Source organism: Protopterus annectens, chromosome 9.part0, assembly GCF_019279795.1.
Source record: "Protopterus annectens isolate FY-2018-M chromosome 9.part0, PAN1.0, whole genome shotgun sequence".
Lineage (NCBI taxonomy): Eukaryota > Metazoa > Chordata > Ceratodontiformes > Protopteridae > Protopterus > Protopterus annectens.
In genome coordinates, this window is record NC_056743.1 from 1,279,868,489 (window position 1) to 1,279,883,713 (window position 15,225).

The following is a 15,225-nucleotide window of genomic DNA, read 5'->3' on the forward strand; positions in this document are numbered from 1 at the left end:
AAGTGCACAAACTAAGAGAACAACAACAACAATGAAAAACTTTGCAAAACTTGGAAATATTTTGGCAGACTCATGCGAACTTTGGCAAACTTAGAACAGCTTTTGCAGTGCCATACGAGGTTAGGCAATATTAGAATACTGTTACAACAACCTAAGAGTAGTACAGCAATAAACAGATGATGTTTTCTTTAACAAGTGCAGGCTGAAAAACCGTGATAAAATTCAGCAGTTGGAACTTGTCTGATTAAAGACTGCTGGAACAGGGCTCAGTTTTGAGCTTTTTACTGGTTAACTGGGTAATTTGTTTAAATCAGTTTGCTTGTTTTCTTTTGTTATATAGAAAAGAAATTGCACTTTATTCATCTGTGTTTACCGTATTTGTGTTTCTTCCTACTTTATTTTGCTTTTGTTACCTGTTCTTAAAAGTACTTAATTGCATTTATTCTGCTGCATTTATTACTGCTTGTTAGTATGCTGATTAAATTGTAACTGTTATTCTAAGCTTTTGGTTTAAGCACTTGGGCCTCAGACCAGTTGTTTTACATTAAGGTTTGTGGTCTGCACTGTTGTGGCAGGACAGGTAGCTTACATCCTTCTAAGTTGGGAGTTGTTGATTGAAGGATTAGTGTCTGTTATTTTAAAAGTGAATCATTTCTGGTTTAAGCACTTGAGCTTTGGGCCAGTAATTTTACATAAAGAAAGTGTGGTCGCCACTCGTGGGAGGAGAGGGTAGATTCTGCCCTTCTGAGCTGGGAGTTTCTGGTTAGAGGCTTATTGTGCCTGCTTATTTGAACTGTTTCTTTCTGAAATTGGTACACCTTGTTTGCTGTAGCATAGACTAGATTCTGACATGCTGAATCTAGCTTTGTTTGTATAACGTGAGCACTAATCCAGGCTATCTTTTCTTGGAGAAGGTTTCCCTGCACCCTAGTGGCAGGAGTGTGCAGTTAGAACTTGTCTGATCGAGGACTGCTGGAACGGGGCTCCGTTTTTAGCTCTTATTGGTTAATTTGTTTAAATCAGTTTGCTCATTTGCTACTGTTATTAAAAATATATATATATATATATACTTTATGCATCGCCGCTTAGTTAGGGTTAATCTATTCCCGGAGCCATAAAATCTGCTCTTCAAAATTTTCCCTTAGAACTAGTCAGTTTTTTAGTTTTAGCACTCAAATCTGTTTATTTGAACTCAGCACTTGTTCAGAACTAGTTAGCACTAAATAAGCTACTAATTACTACAGCACTCCACTTTCCTCACTTATCTAGAGGAAAACATTTTTAGTACTTAATAAATAAGCACCTATCCAGGCATGTCTAAGGGTCAGCTTCCGGTGTTTTCTCCTGTCTACCTGATGTATCTGAGCATCTTGGGGCAATGCAGCAATTGTCTCATGTACACAGACAATCCTCTCCTCCTACCACCCAACACTACAACATGTGAGAGATGCACTTATATAGTCAAACTGGAAGCAAAGCTCTCTTCACCCAAAACTGGACTAGACAGTCAAGAGGAGAAGGTAAACACTTGCACTACACCACACTCATCACAAAGTCCCTCAAAACCTACACCACCAAAACACATACACAGAAACACAAAACACACACCTATATCTGCAGAGGCTCTCAATAAAAATCTGCTCAAGTAACAGAGCCCTCCAAAGCAGAAACGCACGCAACTTCCACCCCCCCCCAACACAACCCAAATGACACATAGCCCACAAACTCAGTGTGGTACTCAACCACAGCCCATAAGGCATAACAACGTACCCAACACTCTAGTCATAGTTGACTCTGTAGTCAGGCACACTGATGTTCCACTCACCAGGCTAAACAAGGATAAAGTTACTGTCAGCTGCCTTTCGGGTGCCAGGATCAGCCACATGACGTATGCACTCAAGTCACTCCACAACAAGTACAAATATGACTCTGTCATTATACATGTTGGTGTGAATGAACTGAGACGTACCTCCCTGGACTACATGAAAAGAGACGTAGAGGATCTCTCCGATCTTCTAGCCCAGGCAGGTATGACCCTAGCCCTGAGTAGCATCCTGCCATCACCCAGAATGATAACACAGTACAAGTACAAAATGATTGATTTCAAAAATTGGCTAAACTTCTGGTGTCCTAAGGGGATCCATTATCTGTCTGCCTGGGATGACATGATCGACAGACCACGATGCTTTGCCAGAGATGGCCTGCACCTTGTCAACCTTGGGATTCCGGATACTGGCTAAGGCTCTTGCCACCCCTATAGTGCCCTTTTTAGGCAAGGCTCAAATGACAAATTCACCACCATAACGGGTACAAGCAAGCAAAATTTGAGAGTAATGCTACTTAATGCTAGAAGTTTAAACCTCAAAATGCACTTGCTCGAGGCACTTCTTAAAATGGAGAACATCAACATCTGTGCAGTGTCACAGACCTGCTTCAAGGCTGCAGAGTGCACTCCTGCATTACCAGGCTATAATTCATACCACACCTTTCGGCCACCTAATCTGGACCGAAACACTAAAGCAGAGGTGTCCATATTCATTAAGGATACCCACACCTCCAGGCTAGTTGCTCAGCATAATGCATCTGAGATTATCCAAGTGCAGCTAACTGTGGGCAAGACCGCAATCCAAATTGTAGCTTGCTACAGATCCCCCACCATGCCCCAGGATTCCCACTCCTCATTTCTAGATGCACTGAAAATATTAGGATACAACTCAACACCCTAACAATGTGCGGTTTTTCAACTACCCCACCATTAACTTGGTAAACTACTCCTGTACCAACTCTTTCTCAACGTTTTTTGGAATTCATAAATTCCCACGCCTTGGATCAACTTATCCACACCCCCACCAGGGGCAGCAATGTCCTAGACCTGGTCATTACCAACATGGTTGACCGGTGTTCCACACCAAAGGTCAATTCCCCATTGTTCAGGTCCGACCACAAGCTAATCACCCAAGACATCCACATCCCGTTCCCACCCCCCATTAGGGAAACTACTGTAAAATAATTTCTCTAAAGCCAACTTCATGCTTCTTAAGACAGAAGTGGCAAACATCACAACACCCATGTAGACAGACAATAGAGGTGCGATGACTGAATCCTACACAATTGCACTTTATAAGCACTTACACAAGTGGATGGGTTGTGCTATCCCTAACAGAACTAAGATGCTATCCTCCAAAAAATGAAGCCAATCTGGTGGTCCTCTGCCATAAACAAACTCTACAACAGAAGAAAAAAACTGTTGCAAAAAAAAGTAAAATCCCATGACTGGAGGAACTCCCTAGTCAGCCTCAGTAAGAAGCTGAGATACCTCATAAAATCCTCCAAAGCTAGTTACGAAAACAAAATTGCCACTGATTCTAAAGACAACCACAACGCATTCTATAGCTATGTCAAGATTCTCAGTGGCAACACTCAGATCTGCTCTGAGTAACAGCACAATGGCAATAAATATACAGAACCAACTGATATTGCCAACATCCTGGCAGATAGGTTCAGTGCTAACTTTATCCCCCTCTCACCCCCTAATGGGCCCATCTCTATACCGGAAAAATGCAAAGTTCCTGTAATCACGGCACAGATAAAAACCACACTCTCCAAAGCCAAGAACACAGCATCCGTGGGACCTGACAACATCCCAGGCTGCGTTCTACATGAACTACAGAGCGAACTGGCACCACACCTAAGTACCATGTTCAATCATAGCCTCACCTCAGGCTTTATGCCCACTGAATGGCACACAATGACAGTTATCCCACTCCACAAAGGGGGAGCCACCACTGACCCCGGGAACTACCGCCCCATTAGCCTGACGAGCCTGGTCTGCAAGGCCATGGAACGTATCATCATGGAACTTATAAACAAAGACATTGGTAATCTCCAAACCCTGGACCCCACCCAGTTCGGGTTTGTAAAAGGCAGATCATGTCTCCTAAACCTGATAGACTTCTTTGAAGCGGTCACCAAAGCCGTAGACAAGGATAAGGTAGTTCACACGGCATATCTAGATCTTGCCAAGGCTTTCAACACCATTCCCCCACTCTGGAATTATAGATAAACTCACTAAACTAGGTATAAATCCCTATGTCACAAGATGGGTTGCCAACTGGCTCACTGACAGAACCCACACTGTTAAAGTAGCAGACTCCAAATCTGACTTCAGACCAGTGACAAGTGGAGTACCACAGGGTTCAGTCCTGGGTCCTCTCCTGTTTGGTATCTACTTGTCTGAAGTACAGGCTGACACAGAAGGTCTTTGGCTAACGAAGTTTGCAGATGACTGCAAACTAGGAGCAAGAATCGAAACGTTTAACGATGTGGACATCCTGCAAAAGGGCCTCACTGAGACAGATACCTGGTGCCAAAGCCATGGCCTCAAGCTCAGTTCCAAAAAGTGCATTGTCAGCCCCTTTGGTAAAAACTCTGTACCCATGAACTACCACATAGGTGGTGGTAAACTTAACACCGAAAGTGTGATAAGGGACCTTGGGACACAGGTGGACAGTAGTCCCTCCTTTGATAATCACATTGCCACAGTAGTCAGGAAATCCTTGTTAATGGCACACCTCATCACAAAATGTTTCTCATCCAGGAAAAAAGAGGTCATTGTTCCCCCTATACTCATCACTCATTAGACGCCCCTTTTGGTATGTACTTCACAATACCTTTACAACAACTGGAAAGACCCCAGAAATACCTCACAAAGAGGATTACCGGCCTGAAACAGATGCCCTATGCAGATGGTCTCAAAAATCTGCAGCTTTACTCCATCGCATATCGCCTACTCGGAGACGATCTCTGCCTAACATACAAAGCTATGTCAAACCCAGAGCTGTTGGACATGCTCCACTTAAAGAAATCCCAATCCCTCTGAGCTACACGCTCTAGGGACCTAAACCTTGTCACCACAATAAACAGAACATGCTGGAGGAATAGATTCCTGTCCCAGATACTTCCCATACTCTGGAACACTCTACCTATCTATATCAAACAAAGCTCCTTATTAGCACTCTTCAAGAAAAATCTTGATGATTGGATGGGAAATAGTAAATTCACCCTGGGGATCACTTGTGGCTCTGCTTGACAGTGGCACAGGAAAATAATTTTCTTGGGTGGCGAAAGCCAGGGTACCTTCTTGGCTAGGCTTAGATAGGCCCTAGGGCTTGTAGCCTAGCACCTCCCTACGAACCTATAAAATCAATAAATGCACTGCAGAAGTGTTAAATAGCACTGAGACGGAACAAGTGCAAAAAAATACTTTTGTAGGACCACTGGTTTTAGATGTAATCAGTCTTGTAGTCACAGGTGTCCAAGCCAGGCACAGGGAAGCAAGATCTGCTTACTTAGCTTAGGTAAGTAATTGTTATTTAGTTATATAATTGCCAAAGTATTAATTTAACATTTTGGCAAAAAAGTAATCATTAGTTTTTTTACAAGCATAACTGAATTGCTTCCCACCTACCAGGAAAGCACAACGTTCTCAAGTTTCTCCAGCAGTACTTGCTTGTATTAATGTGACAATGCTTTTGGCAGGTATGCAGCTGTAAAATGGTCCCAGGCATTGTTGGTAGTGGTCTTTCCATTGACTGTTTGGAATATTGTTTTTCTTTCCCTTCAATAATAGCATAAGAGCTGCATTTCTTTTCTAAAGAATTTTCTAATTGCAGAAAACAGCTTTCTCAACCATGTAATCACAGATGTTCATCGTGTTTCATTGTTGCAGTCATGACTGTAGGGTTCTCCCCTGCCGGCAGGCAGCCCTCGGTCGGCCAGAATCCCAAAGTCTGGGTCCGGCGTTGGCTGTTCAACCCTGCTCCCTGACGTCAGAGCACCAGGAGTATAAAACTGACAGCAGATGCCATCTTCTCCAGTCTTTCTTGCCGTGCGGTGAGAGCAGTTCGCAAGTGCCGGTCAGTTGACTCCTAACAAATATTTCTACTTACTTCGGTCCGAAGACTTTCTTCTCCACTCAAAGCTAAGTTCCCCATTTGGAAACTTTTTTCTTGCTCCACTCCGATGTCAGAAAAAGTTAATAATTGTATTTCATGTGGGAAGCAAATACCTCATAAGGATTTTCATTCTTACTGTATTCCTTGCTTAGGCCCTGACCACGACGTAGCTAGTTGTCGGTTTTGTGCTAGATTCAATCAACGTACAATTAAGCGAAGGTACGATTTTGCTTTTCATTACTTCGGTAGACGCTTTAACTACAAAATGTCGTCGGATACGGTTCCATCTACCGGAGTTCACAAGCGTCGCAAGGATAAAGACAGGCCTCCGAGGTCCAAATCTGATGATAGCGCACATTTGGAGCCAGCTTCAGGTTTGGCCGTCGTCAGTGAGGTGCTTTTACAGCCCCTGTCGTCGGCCATTTCAGAACCGATGGCCGAAACGGACTCTCATGAGGAGCCAACCAGGCCTTTAAATATCTCTGTTGCTGGACCTTCGGACAATGCTCCTTCGGATGGGTCCGGAGCCGCTGTGCAGGTACCGGCTTCCGAAGGGGTTTTCAGGCCTACTCAGCTTCAAGTAAAGGCAAAGCCAAAGACTCCTTCTAAATCAAAGACTTCAACACAGGCCTCTTCTGAACCGGCTCCCAAGTCACAGAAACAGTTACTCAAGATGGCGGAGGATTTACTTACAATGATTAGGGGTTCTCATCCCCCTCCAGACAAAAGGCCAAGGCAGGATGTTTATTATGATTCCTCTGATCAGGCTTCTGTTTCCTCAGTTTCTTCTTCTGATCAGGAATATTCTTTTCCTCCTTATGAGGATTCTGATGCGGAAGAATCCATTCCTTCAGCTTCTCCTCCTGAGGATTTTTCTTTTGGGGAAACTCTGCATGAAATGAGGGAACATTTCCACTGGGAGGGACAGGAGTATTCAGAATCCAAGAAAAGATTGAGGGATTTTCTTCTTCTTCCCCAACATAGTCCCCTGGCTATTCCTCCTGTTTTGGATATTGTGGATGATGCCTTTTTGGAGGCTAATTTAACCCCTGATTCTTTTCCTCCTGCTCCTGTTAAGCCCGATAGGTACTACAGGGTTCCTGATTCCCATCTGTTTTTATACAAGAATCCTACTGCTGACCCTGAAACCATTTCTCAGGGTCCTAAGGGTGTTAAGGCCGCTACTGCCAAAAATCCTATAACTACTGAAAAGGATTCTCGAGCCTTGGAAAGATAGGGCAAAAAGGTGTACACTTCTGCTACTTTGTCCATTAGGGCTTTAAACTGTCAGTTTCATATGCTTAAATATCAGCAATTTCTCTTATCTGTCTTAAAACAAAAATTTACTTCCATTTCTGCCTGTGCAGAGGATAAGGAATTACATGACTTATTGCATGCCACTGAACAAGTTGGGAAGCATGTTTTACACTGTGGATTTGATGCCTTGGAGGCTTCTTGTAGGGCTGCGGCCTCTGGCACAGTCATTAGAAGACATGCATGGCTAAAGGAACAAAATTTACCTGAACAAGTAAAGGCTAAATTATTGGATGCTCCTGTTCAGCATAATGTTTTGTTTGGATCTAAAGCTGAAGAGGTGATTAAAAAGATGGAGGATAAGGCAGAATCCATGCAAACAGTTAAAGATTTCTTACAAGTACAGCCTCCTAGATTTAGCAAGAATTGGCCATCAAAAAACTGGTCCTTTCCCTCTTCAGACAGGCCTCAAAGGGGTAGATATAGACGCTCCAGAGGGAGGCCTCAAACACAGGCCGCTTATAGACCAAGGCAGTGGACTGCTTCTACCCCTAGGGGAGGAGAGGACAGACTACAGTCTCAAAGGAAACAAACTCAATGACTCCCTCTGTTGAGCTGCAGGAACGTCTTGCCTGGAAGCCCCTCTCGGAGGAAAACTTTCTCTTTTTTACCAAAATTGGACTCAAATAACCCAGGACAAATGGGCTTTGGATGTGATTTGTTACAAATTCCATTTTCATACTTTGCCAAGGCCAAGCGGATGGCCAGACCTTCCAAAACATCAATGGACGGAGGCCTTAAACCAGGTGGAAGCTCTTTTGGCTATGAATGCCATAGAACTGGTACCTCTTTCAGAGATGGGAAAAGGGTTTTACTCAAGGCTCTTTCTAGTCCCAAGAAAGCAAAATTCATGGAGACCCATTCTGGATCTGTCGGTCTTGAACACCTTTCTAGAGATTCCAAAATTCAAGATGCTTACTCTTCAGCAGTTACTCCCAATGCTGTCCATGCATGGATGGTGACTTTGGATTTAAACGAGGCATATTTATACATTCCCATCAGGCAGGATCGCAGAAAATACCTCGGGTTCAAGGCTGGATCGAGGCACTTTCAATTCTCTGCGCTGCCCTTTGGATTATCTACTGCACCCAGGGTCTTCACCAAATGCCTGGCTCCAGTAGTAGCTTACTGCAGACTCAAGGGAATTCAAATTTACCCTTATCTGGACTATTGTCTAATTCAGGCAGACAACAAGGATGTCTTACTCCAGCATCTAGACTTTGTACAAAACCTCCTCAAATTCCTGGGATTCTGTGTAAACATAAAAAAGTTAAATTTGGCACCATCACAACAGATAACTTTTCTGGGTGCTCTTCTAAACACTACAACCCAGATGGCATTTCTGACATCCGAAAAACAATTATAGCTGGCATCAACTTTCAAAGCCTTGGCAACTCTAACCCATCTATCTGCAAGGAAATTCCTGCAGGCTTTGGGTTACCTGGCCTCCTGCATCCTTCTCATACCATATGCAAGACTACATATGAGGAAAATACAGTGGTACCTAAAAAGTGTATGGTCTCAGCATTACCACAGTTTGGATATACTGATTCCTGTCCTTCCTTGCCTTCAAAAGGAATTTCTTTGGTGGTCCAGGGCATGTGCTCTAAACAAAGGGAAGCCCTTCCGTCTACCTCCTGCCTCTCGGATTCTAACCACGGACGCCTCGGATTATGCTTGGGGAGCCCATTTTCAGAGCAATTGTCTGCAGGGCCTTTGGACAAAGGATCAGAAGCACCTGCATATCAACTTAAAGGAAATGTTAGCCATTCAGAAAGCTCTATTGGCCTTCAGGAATCTCATACAGCCAGGACAACTACTAATATGGACAGACAACACCACAGTTATGTGGTACATAAACAAGCAAGGGGGATCTCATTCCTACCCCCTTTGCAGACTAGCCATGGATTTATGGAACACAGCTCTAACTTGCAATCTGGATCTTCAAGCTCAGTTTCTACCAGGAAAACAAAACTTACTGGCAGACAGTTTGTGCAGAAACCTTTCGGATCCACACGAGTGGATGCTGGACACCAAAATATTCAGGATGATAGCAGTATGGGGATGTCCTCACATAGATCTCTTTGCATCCCATTGAAATCATCAGCTGCAGACTTTTTGCACCAGGACATTCCACAGAGAGGCTTGGAAAGTGGATGCCCTGTCATTCAGTTGGAGGAACCTCTCGGGATATGCCTTTCCGCCTCTACCTCTTCTTCCACGAGTTTTATTGAAGATAAAACAGGACAAACCCAAGATGATAATCTTGTTGGCTCCGAATTGGCCTCGGCAGTTTTGGTATCCAACTCTAATAAACCTATGCCTGGAGCCCCCTTGGATTTTACCTCAGTCTCCGAACCTTCTGTCCCAACATCAGGGTCAGGTTCTACACTCTCATGTCAGAAAACTCAGCCTGGCGGCCTGGTTAATCCAGGGCCTTTGATTTCTTCTTTCCTACCCAAGCAGGTTATGGATGTCATTTTGGAAGCTAGATGTTTTAGCACTAGGAAATCTTATGCAGGAAAATGGAAAATATTTTGTTCCTGGATGCAGGCTCAGGATTCTTATCCTCTTCTTCCTAACATTACTTTAATTCTACTTTACTTGACGGATCTCTTACATAAGGGTATCTCTTTCTCTTCCATTAAGATCCATGCTTCTGCTATTTCTGCTCATTATAATACAGACCCTCCCATCTTTTCCCACCAGCTCATGAGACAGTTCCTCAGAGGAGCTAAGAACTTAAGACCTCCTAGATCTCATCCTATTCCTGCTTGGGATCTCAATTATGTTTTGGAAAAACTAACCTTGCCTCCTTTTGAGCCTACCGCTTCTGCTGACATCAAGTTTTTTATCTTGGAAGACAGCTATCCTGTTGGCACTAACCTCTGCCAGGAGAGTTTCAGAGTTACAAGCTCTTATGGCGGTGGAACCTTATTTTTCTTCAGGACAGGGTATCTTTGAGGACTAATCCGACCTTCATGCCTAAGGTGGTTTCCAAAGTGGCTTTAAATCAAACTATCCACTTGCCTACCTTTTTCCCCACTCCTCAAAATAAAGGGGAAAGGATCTTACATTCCTTGGATGTACATCGACAGCTACTACGTTTTTACCTGAGCAGAACCAAGGACATCAGAAAATCTGAACAATTGTTTTGTTTCTTATGCTTCAAGTTCCCAAGGTAAAGCCATTTCTAAACAAACCATTTCTAAATGGATTGCTCATGGAATCAGATTTTGTTATTCACAACATGGAAATCAAATCCCAGGGAGCATACGGACTCATTCCACCAGAGCTGCTGCCACTTCTGCAGCCTTCCTCAGGGGAGTTCCTACCAAGGACATTTTGGAAGCTGCAACTTGGAGTTCAGTGCATACTTTCTCTAAGCACTACAATTTGCCTCTCTACTCTAAGTCTAAGGCAGGCTTTGCCTCTTCAGTCTTGCAGGGCCTTTTAGCCACCCCTTCTTCTTTATGACCACCTCCCTTTCTTTCAGCTTTGGTATTCTACCCTACAGTCATGACTGCAACAGTGAAACACGATGAACATAGTACAGTTGTGTACTCCTACCATAAATGTAGATGTTCGAGTGTCTTCACTGTTGCAGTCTGGGTTTTCCTTCCCTCCTGTCCCCTCTTATTTTTACTTTTGTGTGGTTCCTTTTTTCACCATTCTTCTGAGGTGTATTTGCAAAGGTTTTGGGACCATTTTCATTTTGGGACTCCTAACATCTGGGGCAAGAAAAACTGGAGAAGATGGCGTCGGCTGTCAGCTTTATACTCCTGGCGCTCTGACGTCAGGGAGCAGGGTTGAACAGCCGACGCCGGACCCAGACTATGGGATTCTGGCCGACCGAGGGCTGCCTGCCGGCAGGGGAGAACCCTGCAGTCATGACTGCAACAGTGAAGACACTCGAACATCTACATTTATGGTAGTTGTACACAACTGTACTTTCTTGTATACTGATTGCCTAGTCAGAATTGTATTTTTCTAATCCTCTTATTGTCATGAAAAAGCAAACCTTGATTTTTTTTTTTTTTTTTTACTGAATCTTGCAACTCTGCTTATGTAAACACAATGTCTCTGCATCCTGTGTTTCATGCTGCTTTCTAAACTTTGCACCATTTAACTTGTGTATTTCTTTTTTTTTTTTTTTTTTTGCTGTTAGGTTCCCTGAAATGTTACACAGAGAAATGTATGGCTGCAGCTGTAATGGTTTGACTTAAACAGCTGGAAAAGAAGTTGGCAGTTTTGAAATGAGCTAAATGGAAGTTCAAGCTACATTTGAAGACTTTAGAGCTTGAAGAAATTTGTAAGCCTGTCTCTTCAGGTAACTGAAGAGTTTTATGCTGGTATAGTACTACAGAAAGGTGAACAATCCTGATGTGTCATAGTTTCCTCTGGACAAGACTTTTTGACAGAATTGGACCTCTACCTCTTCTCCTGAGCAATTCAGTTTTAGTTGATATAAATCTGTACAAATCTAGCACAGTGTTTTGGACTTTTGTATTTCTTAGCACAGGAGAATGATTGGTATTCACATGATGTACAATAGGAAGAGCAGACTGGCCTCTTGGATTGGAAAATTTGAGCTCAGACACTAAAATGACAAACTTTATGCCAACGTTTGGCACTGTTGCATCTTGCTTTCTGATTTTTCTTTTTCTGAAATTGTTTGAAAATGTCCAGAAATAATGTACTGGTACCATAATCATCTCAGATATGAAGCTTGTCTTCAGCTGCTTCCATGAGCAGTAAGTAGTCCCTAATCAGTTGGCCTATGCATTGCTGTATATGGACAGACACCAAATGTAAGATCTCTGTTCAGTGTTTCGTTCGACAGCGTGGATGTTTGAAAAAATCAGTAAGTCATGGATGGAGATGACAGCCTTCAAATAGATCAAACAGAAAAGGTATGTATATGTATAATTTTTAAAAAATATTTAGGAAATTATTGCAAGGGGAAGTTAAAATGCAATCTGATTTTAAAGCATTATTCATTCTGAAGGCCCTGGTAGTAACACTTTAATTATGGTTTACCTTTATTGATAAAATTTTTGACATTTGCACTGCAACTAGATGCCCCTCTTCACTGGTACTGCTTGCCATTTCCTGCATTCATGCTTATGCTTCTGACATTTGTCTGTTGCTCTGAAGATTGTTAGAATGCGATAAATACTGCTTGCCTTTGTGCAGGCAGGTTTACTATTATTTATTCGAAGTGAAGTTGGTCGACGCCACTTCGTTCGAATATCGGAATGTTGACTGTAGGCAACGTCTAACACTTATATTGCCGAAACACACATCTGCCCCTATCTCGACCCATGTTAAAACCCATCCCTAGGTAGCAGTCGACATGTATTTCGGCAATTCTGGTGTTCGATATTGTGAATTTCGTACAATCTCGGTCGACCAGGTGAACAGTCGACCGAGTACATTTCGGGTATATGATAGTAAACCGTGCAGGCAAGTATCTGAAGTAACCTGAGTCCAAGGGACAGTACGTTTGTGCATTGCTTTCACAAATGAACAGCAAGGTCAAAGAACTGATAAAATGTAGTTATCCCTTGGGAAAGGTCACTATAACAGGATTACAGTAAGAATGGGTTTACCCACTTTGTATGCTATTCTTTCCTGGCCAGAATTTTTATCAGCTGTTTTCATATTCCTTGTGTATGCAAGAATTTACAAACAGAACAAACTGGCACCCCACCTAAGTACCATGTTCAATCATAGCCTCACCTCAGGCTTTGTGCCCACTGAATGGCGAACAACAACGGTTATTCCACTCCACAAAGGGGGATCCACCACGGACCCCGGGAACTACCGCCCCATTAGTCTGATAGGCCTGGTCTGCAAGGCCATGGAACTTATAAACAAAGACATTGGTAATCTCCAAACTCTGGACCCCACCCAGTTCGGGTTTGTAAAAGACAAATCATGTCTCCTAAACCTGACAGACTTCTTTGAAGCAGTCACCAAAGGTGTAGATGAAGGTAAGGTGGTTCACACAGCCTGTCTAGATCTCACCAAGGCTTTCGACACTATCCCCTCTCTGGAATTACAGATGAATTCACTAAACTAGGCATAAATCCCTGTGTCACAAGATGGGTTGCCAACTGGCTCACTGACCGAACCCACACTGTGAAAGTAGCAGACTCCAAGTCCAACTTCAGACCAGTGACAAGTGGAGTACCACAGGGTTCAGTCCTGGGTCCTCTCCTGTTTAGTATCTACTTGTCTGAAGTACAGGCTAACACAGAAGGTCTTTGGCTAATGAAGTTCGCAGATGACTGCAAACTAGGAGCCATAATCGAAACTCCTAACAATGTGGACATCCTATAAAAGGGCCTCACTGTGAGAGATGCATGGTGTCAAAGCCATGGCCTCAAGCTCAATGCCAAAAAGTGCACTGTCATCCCTTTTGGTAAAAACTCTGTACCCATGAATTACAGCACAGGCGGTAGTCCACTTGACACCGAATGTGTGATGAGACCTAGGGACACAAGTGGACAGTAGTCTCTCCTTTGATCACATTGCCACAGTAGTCAGGAAATCCGTCTACATGGCACACCTTATCACAAAAGGTTTCTCATCCAGGAAAAAAGAGGTCATTGTTCCCCTCTACTAGTCACAACTAGTACAATGCCCCTTTTGGTATGTACCTCACAAGACATCTACAACAACTGGAAAGGCCACAGAAATATGTCACAATGAGGATTACCGGCCTCAAACAGATGCCCTACACAGACTGTCTCAAAAAACTCCAGCTTTACTCCGTCGCATATCGCCTACTCAGAGATGATCTCTGCCCAACACACAAAGCTATGTCAAACCCAGAGCTGTTGGACATGCTGCACGTAAAGAAATCCCAGTCCCTCCGAGCTACACGCTCTAGGGACCTAAACCTTGTCACCACAATAAACAGAACATGCTGGAGGGATAGATTCCTGTCCCAGAGACTTCCCATACTATGGATCAAACTACTTCTCTATATCCAACAAAGCTCCTCATTAGCACTCTTTAAGAAAAATCTTGATGATTGGATGGGAAATAGGAAATTCACCCCAGGGATCACTTCTGTGGCTCTTCTTGACAGGGGCACAGGTAAATAATTTTCTTGGGTGGTGAAAACCAGGGTACCTTTTTGGCTAGGCTTATATAGGCGCTAGGGCCAATAGCCTAGTACCTACCTATGAAGGCCTCATACTAGCAGTCCATGGAATCTTTATCACTGTATGAAGAAACACTCCTGTAGCCAGTAATCCTAGTAACCTTCAGTTTGTCCAGTCTTAGCACTTCATTTCTTGCAACAGTGTCAGGGCAGTTTTGCCTTTGTAGTGGTTTTTTTTTTTTTTTTTTTTGAATTTTTCCCCAAAGGTCATTGATAACTCTTACAAATGTTAACTATGATTTGCGACGGTCAGCATTTCCTTTAAATACACTACATTTCATGTAAATACACAAGTAACTGTGCTTTTTCATTATTTTATCTTTTACCTCCTTTTAAAAAACAGGTACTAGGGAGTTTGGTAAGAAAGAAAATGATAATGTGGTTAAAGGCAGTAAAGGTGAATCTCACAGGAAGTGGCAAAAGATCTTAAAAAAAAAAAAACATTAAATCCTTCAGTTCTATCTCTGATTCTGAGGAGTGTATTAATAGTCAAATGGGGCTATGAAATTTAACAGATTTTTACCTTTTTCCCTGCCTGTGTGTCTCAGCCTTTTTCATCTTCTGTCATATTAAAGTTTCTGTCCCTAATGATTCATTCCAGTCTTTCATTTATTTTATGCCGATTTTTAGGTATCTGCTGTTAAATGAAGTAAGCAGTCTGCTTTTTAACCTTCTGCTTATTAACATCTAAGCCTTTGATGGGGCAGAGTCCCTGATGTGCAGAATTCCTGTATTCCAGATTAGGGAAATAGGCCTTATTGCTGTCTCTACCACTTTTTATTC

The 15,225-nt window shown here is 42.9% G+C and overlaps 1 long non-coding RNA gene across 1 annotated transcript in view; it reads left to right on the plus strand.

Moving 5' to 3' along the window:
- Window positions 1-15,225, plus strand: part of LOC122812003 — a 294,000-nt gene that overhangs the window by 75,525 nt on the left and 203,250 nt on the right. Inside the window, exon 2 of the long non-coding RNA XR_006366326.1 lies at window positions 11,437-12,181. This is a non-coding gene — a long non-coding RNA (uncharacterized LOC122812003). The remainder of the gene's footprint in view (window positions 1-11,436; window positions 12,182-15,225) is intronic.